The following is a 10,336-nucleotide window of genomic DNA, read 5'->3' on the forward strand; positions in this document are numbered from 1 at the left end:
TCAATCAGCAGCAGTAGCACCATCGCCATGTGCCGCCTTTTCCACAACCTGACCCGGTGAACTCGGAATTAACTCGCCAGACTCACCCAACTCACCTCCCTCGTCTTCAATTATTATGGATTCACCGCCAAACCAAACTTTTTGCACAACTGAATCGTCGGTGGACTCGGTTGGGTACACTGGAACGAGTTCACTACCCTCAGCATCATCATCATCATCGCCATTATTGTTATTGGTCGTAAACCGCGCAAGTAGATTAATCTTGGTTTCCTTGAACCTTTCTTCAACACTAGGCAGCCCCCGCAAGACATTCTTTATAAGAAAAGACGAACCCTTGCATTTCTTGAAGAAGGAATGCTTTAACAATGTCTTTGCCGAGGGCCTCTTTGTTGGATCTCGATGGAGACACGAATCCACCATGTCATTGAAAGCCTTGGATAACTTGTTGAGGTTTGAAGGAGGGAGGTGATCATCAGACAAAGGAGGGCATCCGTGGGCCAATTCTAATGCAGTGATTCCAAAGGACCAGATATCACACTTCAAGCCGTAACCATATTTTTGCAACTGTGACATACCATAAGTGCCCGGAGCATTAGTGAACATCAAAGAGGATGATGCAAGCTTAACGGATCCATTTGAGTCAATGAGGATTTTACCGGGCTTGATGTCTCTGTGAAGGCGTCCTTGGCTGTGAAGAAAAGACAAGCCGGTGAGGGTTTGTTTGAGAATTATGGCGATGCATGGCTCGGAGAAGCCGTGTGGGAAAGAAGAAGATATTATGGATCGTACAGAACCAGCGGACATGAATGGCATCACCACGAAAATGCGACGTCCATCATTTTCGAAGAAATAGTGAGGGGTGAGGATGTTTGGGTGGAAGAAATAGGACATGGTCAGGACTTGACGTTCCACATTTTCTATATCCTCCGGGGATTGATCAAGATCAATGGCTTTGATTGCCACCAACATGGAGTTCCTGGGCAAGCACAATATTACCTTGTACACAACACCGGTACAACCGACACCAATTTCATCAAGAAATTTGTACGACTCGGGGAAGGTTGTGTCCGATGGGTCTTCTTCAAGAAATTCTTCTTTGCGAGCCATGAAACTAAACGTACACCTTGATCTTGGATTTGTTTGACTGGGTTTGATTCTTCGATGAAAAGAGTGAGGAAAAAGAAAGTAGGGATTTTATTTAGCTGTTTTCTTGTGAGAGTTGAAAAGGAGAAACAGTTAAGACACGGCTAGCGCGCGTGGTTAATTATATGCTTTGAGCGGAAGACGATGCATGCAAGCGCTCCAAAAAGAACATTTTTTCTCTTAAAAGCAAGCGTGGGTTCGAGCATTTTTCTTTTTTAAAAATGTCGCCAAAACTAATAAAAGTTTGATTATTATTAATTAATAACTGTCATTCGTGTACATGCCTAGTTGACCGTGGGCTGAGGTATATATGAATAAAAAATGCCCGCAAAAAGATAAGAAATAATTAGCAAAAGAGCTTAATGGATCGAGTTAGCGAAAATTACTATAACGCTTAAATTAGTTAGTATAGTGTATGAGAGAAAATTGAACGGAAAAGGTTTTTAGGAGAGAGAGCGTAAAGTTATACTTACTTCCACTTCTTTATATAATTTTTTCACACTCATATGTAGTTTTTAAAACGGTTGTACCTGCACTTGTGAGGTTTGTGTCAATTTGTTTAGGTTTTGGACTAAAAGTAGTGTCATAATATGTATATTAATTTACTCTTGTTTGACTTTCTTGGTATTTCTTTCCCCAACAATTGGTATCAGAGCCTAAAGAGCGTTGTTTCTCTAGGAGTACCCATGATGTTCTTGTGTGTGACATTCTTGTGTGAGGGAGAGTTTGGTCCGTGTGGAAAAGACTCACAAGTGAGGGGAGAGTTTGGTCAATATAAAAAAGACTCAAAAGTGAGGGGAGATTTGCTGTACATGCATTGAACCCAAGCCCATTATTAGCTCAGGCTTTTGGTTTAGAAGTGATGTTTTAATATGTATATCAACTTACTCTTGTTAGACTCCCTTGGTGTTTCTCTCCAAAAAAAAATAAAAAAAAAAAAAAAAAAATCATTGAATATGAGATGGATCTTTATTAGATTTTACTTTAATGATGATTTTAAAAGCCACATATATATAAAAAAATGAGTGTAAAAAAGTGGGAGTAAGTTTGCATTACTCAAAATAAAAACAAGAGGGCCGGGGTGAGATGCGAGGGCAGTTGATCAATAAGTTTAAATTTTTCCTTAATTATGAAGTAATTTATTTTTTTGTAGGAGTTTGTAGGGCCAGGCACGACCCGCCCTGGCCTTAATTAACGTGGCTTCGCCATTGATGCTTGCCATGTGGTGGACTTAGAATTGTTCAATTATTTTCCATGTATGGAAAATAATTGATTAAAAAAAAAAATAGAATTAATGGGGAAAAGAGAACAAGTATCAGAATCTAAATCTAAACCATAAGCATTAACAACAAATGCCACGTGGCAACAAAACCACGTGGAAACACCAAGGGAGATCAATGACTATATATGCATGATTCAAACAAATATAAAAGAACTTCAAAACCAGTCATAATTGAAAATTATATACCCACCACACATGTAAAAGCAACATTTTTGCACCAAAAGAAAGACACAATTTTTTTCATTAGAATCAAATGATCACCACAAGACCATATACAAAGCACATTATTTAGCTTTCTCTTATTGGAAATACACAATGCTATATAAATGTCCTAGCTTGCACAATCAGCTAGAGATCTTCCGATCCAAATCCATCTCCAACTTCTTTAGGTTCCACTCTTTCTCATACTCCAACTCAACCTTCTGCCTCTCTATATCCTTAGCCATCTCCTCCCCCTCCTCACGTAACTGAAAAATTAGATTCTCCACGCTTACCATTTGCACATAAAAATGACATGTGTCTATTTTTTTAATAATATGTGAGATGCACATGAGTTTTTAATAAAATTTATTCTAACTTTGTTTATGCTATTAAAAAAAATATGTACATCTCACATGTTCAACGGACATATGTCACTTTTATAGACTAGATTGAAGGAAATTTATCTAACCAAATTTGAAGAAAAACTTTGTCTGGGGCACTCTAACTTCTCTAATTTTGTATGCTTTAGTGTAATCGTTTTATGTACTTCTCATGATTTCTCGCTCGATCCAATTATCTTGTCGTACTTTATATTAATTAGAGGGACTAGTCTTGACCAAAGTTAGATAATTGTAAATTTTAATAAACTGAAACAAAAAACGAGATTAAAATTTTGAACTGAAACAATCTTCAATCAGCAGAATTATAATTAATTAGCGTCGGCCACTACAACTGGCATATGAACCAGAAATTTGGCGCTCGAGTAAATTTAACTCCATCTCCAACTCCAACGTCCTCTTTCTCTCATTCTCCAACTCAACCCTCTGCCTCTCAATAACCTGAGCCATCTGCTCCTCATTGCTCACCTCCCCACCTTCCTCCCCAAGCCACTGAACAATCATAGTGCTCACCGTTGACCATCGCTCATCCAATCTCCTCTTCAACGCCACCAGACGCTCCAACGTGACTTCAGTTAATATAGATTCATCGCCAAACCGAAATTTTTTCACAACTGATGAGTCACCACCCTCAGCGCCATTGTTATTGGTCGTCAACCGCGAAATTACCTTAACCTTCTTTTCCTTGAAAATTTGTTCAAGACTAGGCAGCCCCTGCAAGACATTCTTTACAAGAAAATCCGAACCCTTGCAATTCTTGAAGAAGGAATGCTTCAACAATGTCTCTGCCGAGGGCCTCTTTGATGGATCTTGATGGAGACACGAAGCCACCATGTCATTGAAAGCCTTGGATAACTTCTTGAGCTTTGAAGAAGAGCGTCCGGATCCGTGGGCCAATTCTAATGCAGTGACTCCAAAGCACCAGATATCAAACTTCAAGCCGTAACCATATTTTTGCGCCGGTGACATACCATTAGTGCCCGGAGCATCAGTGAACATCAAAGAGGATGACGCAAGCTTGACGGATCCATCTGAGTCAATGAGGATTTTACGGGGGTTGATGTCTCTGTGAAGGAGTCCTTGGCTGTGAAGAAAAGACAAGCCGGTGAGGGTTTGTTTGAGAAGCATGGCGATGCATGGCTCGGATAAGCCGTGTGGGAAAGAAGAAGATATTATGGATCCTACAGAACCAGAGGACATTAATGGCATCGCCACCAAAAGGTGACGTCCGGTAACATGTGTGAAGGAGTCACAGTAAGGGGTGAGGATGTTGGGGTGGGAAAGAAAGGACATGGTCCGGACTTGACGTTCAACATTAACTATATGCGCCGGCCGGGATCGATCAAGATCCACGGCTTTCATTGCCACCAACATGGAGTTCTTTGGAAAGCACATTACCTTGTACACAACACCGGTAAAACCGATACCAATTTCATCAAGAAAGATGTACGTCTTGGACTTGGAGAAGGTTGTGGCCGATGGGGTTTGGGCCTTTTCATTCTGATCTTCTTCTTCTTCGTGAGCCATGCATGAAACTAATCACCTGAACTTGGATTTGTTTTACTGCATTGGTTTGATTCTTCGTTGAAAAGAAACTGTTATGAAAAGAAGAAAAGAACGAGGAAAAAGAAAGTAGGGATTTTATTTAGCAGTTTTCTTGTGAGAGTTGAAAAGGAGAAACTGTTTAGACAGAGCGCGCGTGGTTATATGCTTTGAGCGGAAGACGATGCATGAAAGCGCTCCAAAAAGAACATTTTTCTCTTAAAAGCAAGCATGGGTACTAGCATTTTTCTTTTTAAAAAATGTAGCCAAAACTAATAAAAGTTTGATTATTATTGATTAAAAACCGTCATTCGTGTACATCCCTAGTTGACCGTGTGCTGAGGTACGAATCAAAAATTTATGCAAAGCAATAAGAAATTAGCAAAAGAACTTACACGAGTCAGCCGGCGAGAAATAACTATGATGTTTGAATTAGTATAGTGTATGAGAGAAAATTGAATGGAAAAAGGTTTTTAGGAGAGAGAGCGTAATGCTATATTGACTTCCATTTATTTACACAATTTTTTCACAATACTCATAGGTGGTTTTTGAAACAGTTGTACGTGCACTTGTGAGGTTTGTGTCCCACCACATTGTTAAAGTGTAAAGAAAAAGAGTACGTAATTTACCCTTGTTTGACTCTCTTGGTATTTCTCTTCCCAACAATTGGTATTAGAGCCTAAAAAGCGTTGTTTCTCTTGAAGAACGTGTGACACTTTTTTTTTTTTTTGCCTAATCAAATAAGGGAAACTGGGTTACATGGGATCAAACAACAACAAAAAGGTGGGCACCCTAACAATAAAGCCCAAACGAAAACTGCAGCACAAATACAGAGGAAGATACAAGAAAAAGTCCAAAAAGACCAAATAGTAAGCAATGGTTTTATTCACGGTTCAAGAGAAACCATAAACAAGCCAAGCCTATTGAAAGGCCACACAAGGCAGTGCAGATAAGCAAAATAACTCAGTGAAGAGTTCTATGCAGTAAAGGCAATAGTCACGGTTAAATAATTGTTGCAGAGATAGCATTGCAGAAAACCGTAAAGGAGCTGTTGAAGGACGACCACCGAAAACAAAAAACTCTCACACAAGATCGATCCACATCGGGACAAGGAGATTGTTACCCACAGGAAATATGAAAAACAGTACAACCAAACAAAAAGAAAATACAATACAGGAAAACAACGGTAAAACAACAACATGGGTGAGTAGATCGGGTTTTTTTGAAACCCGATCTATATGGTCAGTTGAAGGCGTGGCTGATGACGATGGGCTGAGCAGCGAGGATAGGGGACGATGGGCTGGACGACGCTGTGTGGTCGGCAGAAGGTGTGGCTGATCGGTGACGGTAGTGAGGAACGGCGACGGGCGGTGCTGTTGCACAAGAAAACGACAAAAAATATAGAAAACCCAAACAAATTGGCAAGGAAACAAGAGAAAAACGGAGGAGAGGGGGGGAGAGAGAGAGGAAATTGCCTTTTCCTTCTCCTCAAAAGGGCCGCACAAGGCGGAGGAGAGGGCCTCACTAGGGAGGCGGCTGGGAAAGAACCCTAGGGTTTTCCAAAGCTTCTCTCTCTAAAACAAGAGAGATAAGGGATTTATGAAAGAATGAAATTCCGTGTGACACTCTTGTATGAGGGAGAGTTTGGTAATGTGAAAAAGATTCACAAGTGAGGGGAGATTTGTTGTACATGCATTGAACCTAAGCTTATTATTAGCTTAGGCTTTTGGTCTAGAAGTGGTGTTCCAGTACGTATATTAACTTACTCTTGCTAGACTCCTTTAGTATTTCTCTCCCCAACAAAAACCATCATTAAATATGAGATGGATTTTATTAGATTTTTTTTAATCTATTATTGATTTGAAAAGCCACGTATAAGTGTAAAAAAATGGGTGTAAAACGGTGGGAATAAGTTAGCATTACTCAAAGTAAATACAAGAGGCTAGGGGTGGGATGTGAGGGCCGTTGACCAATAAGTTCAAATTTTTCCTTATGAAGTAACATTTTTTTTTTTTTAAGGAGTTTGTAGGGCCACGACCCACCCTGACCTGTGGTGGGCTTAGAATTGATTAAGAAAATAGAATTAATGGGGGAAAACAAAAACAAGTATAGAATCTAAATCTCAACCGTAAGCATTAACAACAAAAGGCACCTTTAATATTACACTAGCAACAAAACCAGCTTAATTTCACAGTGACATGGAAGTTTCATATCTTAAAGGAATTAGATCAATGACTATATATGCATGATCAAAACAAATATAAAAGAACTTCAAAACCAGTCATAATTGAAAATTATATATCCACCACAGGCATGTAAAAGCAACATTTTTGCACCAAAAGAAAGACACAAATTTTTATTAGAATCAAATGATCACCAAAAGGCTATACAAAGCACATGATTTAGCTTTCTCTTATTAGAAATACACAATGCTCGATCAATCAGCTAGAGATCTTCCAAATCCATCTCCAACTTCTTTAAGTTCCACTCTTTCTCGTACTCCAACTCAACCCTCTGCCTCTCTATAACCTTAGCCTTCTCCTCCTTCTCACGTAACTGAAAAATCAGATTCTCCACTCTTACCATTTGCAGATACAAGCTAAGCTTCAAGTCATCCAGATCCAGATCCTCCATCATCGCTTCCCTTCTTCTATTCTCAGCCTGATCACTATGATCAATTAACTCGCCTGTCTCACCCAACTCACCTCTCTTGTCTTCAATTATTGTAGTGGACTCGGTTGGGAAGACTGGGTCGAGTTCAAACCTTTCCTCGTTGAAGTTCCACCCACTGATAATCCTTCTAGCTGAGTCACTAGGCATCTTCTGCTCCCTCCCCATCTCCAAATCAATCAGATTGCTCACCGTTTCCCTTTGCTCACCCAAGCCCCTCCTCAACGCCACCAGACCCTCCACCATAGCTGAGTCGTCACTAGGCGGCAACCCCTGCAAGACATTCTTAACAAGAAAATCTGAACCCCTGCAATTCTCGAAGAAGGAATGCTTCAACAATGTCTCTGCGGAGGGCCTCTTTGATGGGTCTTGATGGAGGCAAGAAGCCACCATGTCTTTGAAAGCCTCGGAGAAGTTGTTGTGCTTTGAAGGAGGGAGGCGAGACAAAGGAGGGCGTCCGCGGGCCAATTCTAACGCAGTGATTCCAAAGGACCATATATCAACCTTCAAGCTGTAATTACCATTATTTTGCGAGTTAATTACCTCCGGTGCCATCCAATAAGGCGCGCCCGCAACGTCATGAGTGAGCATCAAAGAGGATGATGCAAGCTTGACGGATCCATTTGAGTCAATCAGGATGTTACTTGCCTTGATATCTCCGTGAAGGAAATCTTGGCTGTGAAAATTGGACAAGGCGCTTAGAGTTTGTTTGAGAACAATTGCAATGCATGGCTCGGATAAGCCGTCTGGGAAAGAAGAGGACATTATGGATTGTAAAGAACCAGCGGAATTAATTGGCGTCACCAGCCAAAGATTAGCGTTTTTGGGTCCAACATTTTCCAAATCCGGCCGTGATTGATCAAGATCGGTGGCTTTGATTGCCATGACCATGGAGTTCATGGGCAAGCATATGGCCTTGTAAACATCGTGATCTCTATCTTCATCAGGAATCTTTTTAGGCTCTTCTTCTTCGTGAGCCATGAAACTAACCACGTTGATCTTGGATGGGTTTGTTAGATTTGTTTTACTGGGTTTTATTGTTGAATATGGCGGGCCAATGAGAGCAAGACGATGATATATATATTTATATATTATGAAAAGAAAGGAGGGATGTTAGTGGTTTTCTTGTGAGAGTTGAGAAGGAGAAACTGCTTGAGCGCGCGGTTATATACTTATATATGTTTTGAGCTTTTCTCTGTATTCATTTATGCAGTTATTCAAGATGAACTCTTTTTTATTTTTTATTTTGGTTGGTTTAAGAGCTTATTCTTTAGAAATAAATGAGTGAAAAAAGATATATATTAAAAGATGGAATTGTTAGTTAGAAGGTACTTTAATGAGGTTCCATATCTTAAAAGTAAGATCAATTATGACTACGATTACTCGAGCTCTATCACTTTAAAGTAGCTCATATCCACTCTAGCTAGCTAATTGTCTCAGTCTCTATTCCTAGCTAAGTGTTACTACTATCCCTCTGGTACTCCATTTTTTTGCTTCAGTGTAAACGTACGTCTACTCTTCTCATGATTCCTCCGTCAATGCAATTATCTTGTACTTAATTTATATTGCAGGGACTAGCTTTGAAATAGTTAGATAATTGTAAATTTTAATAATTACAAAAAGTTCTGTCAAACATATTCTTCTTTTTTCAGGCCACCAAATATTGACATTTATTAATGTCAATTTCCTTAATTAATCATTGAAGTTAAAAAACTCCAATTAGCAAAATATTGTTCTTCTATCAAACACCAGAAATCTGAAGCCTGAGAAGTGGGAAATGGAAACTTGTTTTATTAGAATCAAATGATCGATCACCACAACTACAAGACTATTACAATGCAGCTATCTCTATTGTAACACCAGATAGACAAAAATTATCTCCCTCCATAGTCCATACGAAGGCATGCAACAGAGTTGTACTAGAAAGAAAATTTTCAGCTTTCTCTTGTTAGAAAAGAAATACACATTGCTAATTAAATGTCCTTCTAATTCATTCATCACCGCTGCCATCGGCGCCGCCTTTTCTTCTTAACTTGTATCACAGTTTCACCTTCACCGCCAAACAACCTCTTGGCTTGTTTCACAACTGAATCGTCGTCGGTGGACTCGGTTTGGAAGATTGGGTCGAGTTCAAACCTTTCCTCGTTGAAGCTCCACCCACTTATCATCCTTGTCTCTTTTACACTCTGCCTCGCTGATGAGTCACCACCCTCATCATCATCATCATCGCCATGCTTAGCAATCTTGCTTTTCTTGAACCTTTCTTCAACACTAGGCAGCCCCTGCAACACATTCTCTACAAGAAAATCCAAACCCCCGCAATTCTTGAAGAAGGAATGCTTCAATATTGTCTCTGCCGAGGGCCTCATTGATGGATCTTGATGGAGACACGAAGCCACCATGTGTTTGAAAGCCTTGGAGAAATTCTTGTGCTTTGAATGAGGGAGGTGATCATGATGAGACAAAGGAGGGCTTCCGTGGGACAATTCTAACGCAGTGATTCCAAAGGACCATATATGAAACGTGAAGGAGCAATCATCTTCGTCTTCGTTTCTTATCTCCGGCGCCATCCAATAAGACGTTCTTGATTCATCGGACATTGAGGGCCTTCCTAAATCTGCAAGCTTCACGGACCCATTTGAGTCAATGAGGATGTTACTGGCCTTGATGTATATTTGAATGTCTACTTCATTGTAAAGATAGGACACGGCGCTTAGAATTTCTTTAAGAATTATGGCGATGCATGGCTCGGAGAAGCCGTTTGGGAAAGAAGAAGTCATTATGGATTGTAAAGAACCAGCGGACATGAATGGCATCACCACCCAAAGGCGATCATCAACCATGAAAGAACAGAGGGGGTTGAGGACGTTTGGGTGGGAGAAATGGGTCAAAAACGATATTGGGATTGTCACTAAGTGGCGGTACCACGACCCTGATTGACAGGATTGATGGATTTGATTGCCACCACCATGTTCATGGGCTCGCATATGGCCTTGTAAACAACAGAGTTAGAACCACTACCAACTTCATCAAGAATCTTGTACGAGTTTGCGTCCAATGGGTATTGGAGTACCACTTTATGCTCTTCTTCGTGAGCCAT

The 10,336-nt window shown here is 40.2% G+C and overlaps 4 pseudogenes; all 4 read right to left on the reverse strand.

The window, feature by feature from the left end:
* LOC132178319 (serine/threonine-protein kinase BLUS1 pseudogene) lies at positions 1–1,107 on the reverse strand (annotated as a pseudogene).
* Positions 1,108–3,339: 2,232 nt separating this feature from the next.
* Positions 3,340–4,551, reverse strand: LOC132178320 (serine/threonine-protein kinase BLUS1 pseudogene; annotated as a pseudogene).
* Positions 4,552–7,011: 2,460 nt separating this feature from the next.
* On the reverse strand, positions 7,012–8,154 carry LOC132178323 (serine/threonine-protein kinase BLUS1 pseudogene; annotated as a pseudogene).
* A 1,079-nt stretch (positions 8,155–9,233) lies between these two features.
* On the reverse strand, positions 9,234–10,336 carry LOC132178324 (serine/threonine-protein kinase BLUS1 pseudogene; annotated as a pseudogene).

This window comes from Corylus avellana, chromosome 4, assembly GCF_965113065.1.
Source record: "Corylus avellana chromosome 4, dhCorAvel1.hap1.2, whole genome shotgun sequence".
NCBI classification, from domain to species: domain Eukaryota; kingdom Viridiplantae; phylum Streptophyta; class Magnoliopsida; order Fagales; family Betulaceae; genus Corylus; species Corylus avellana.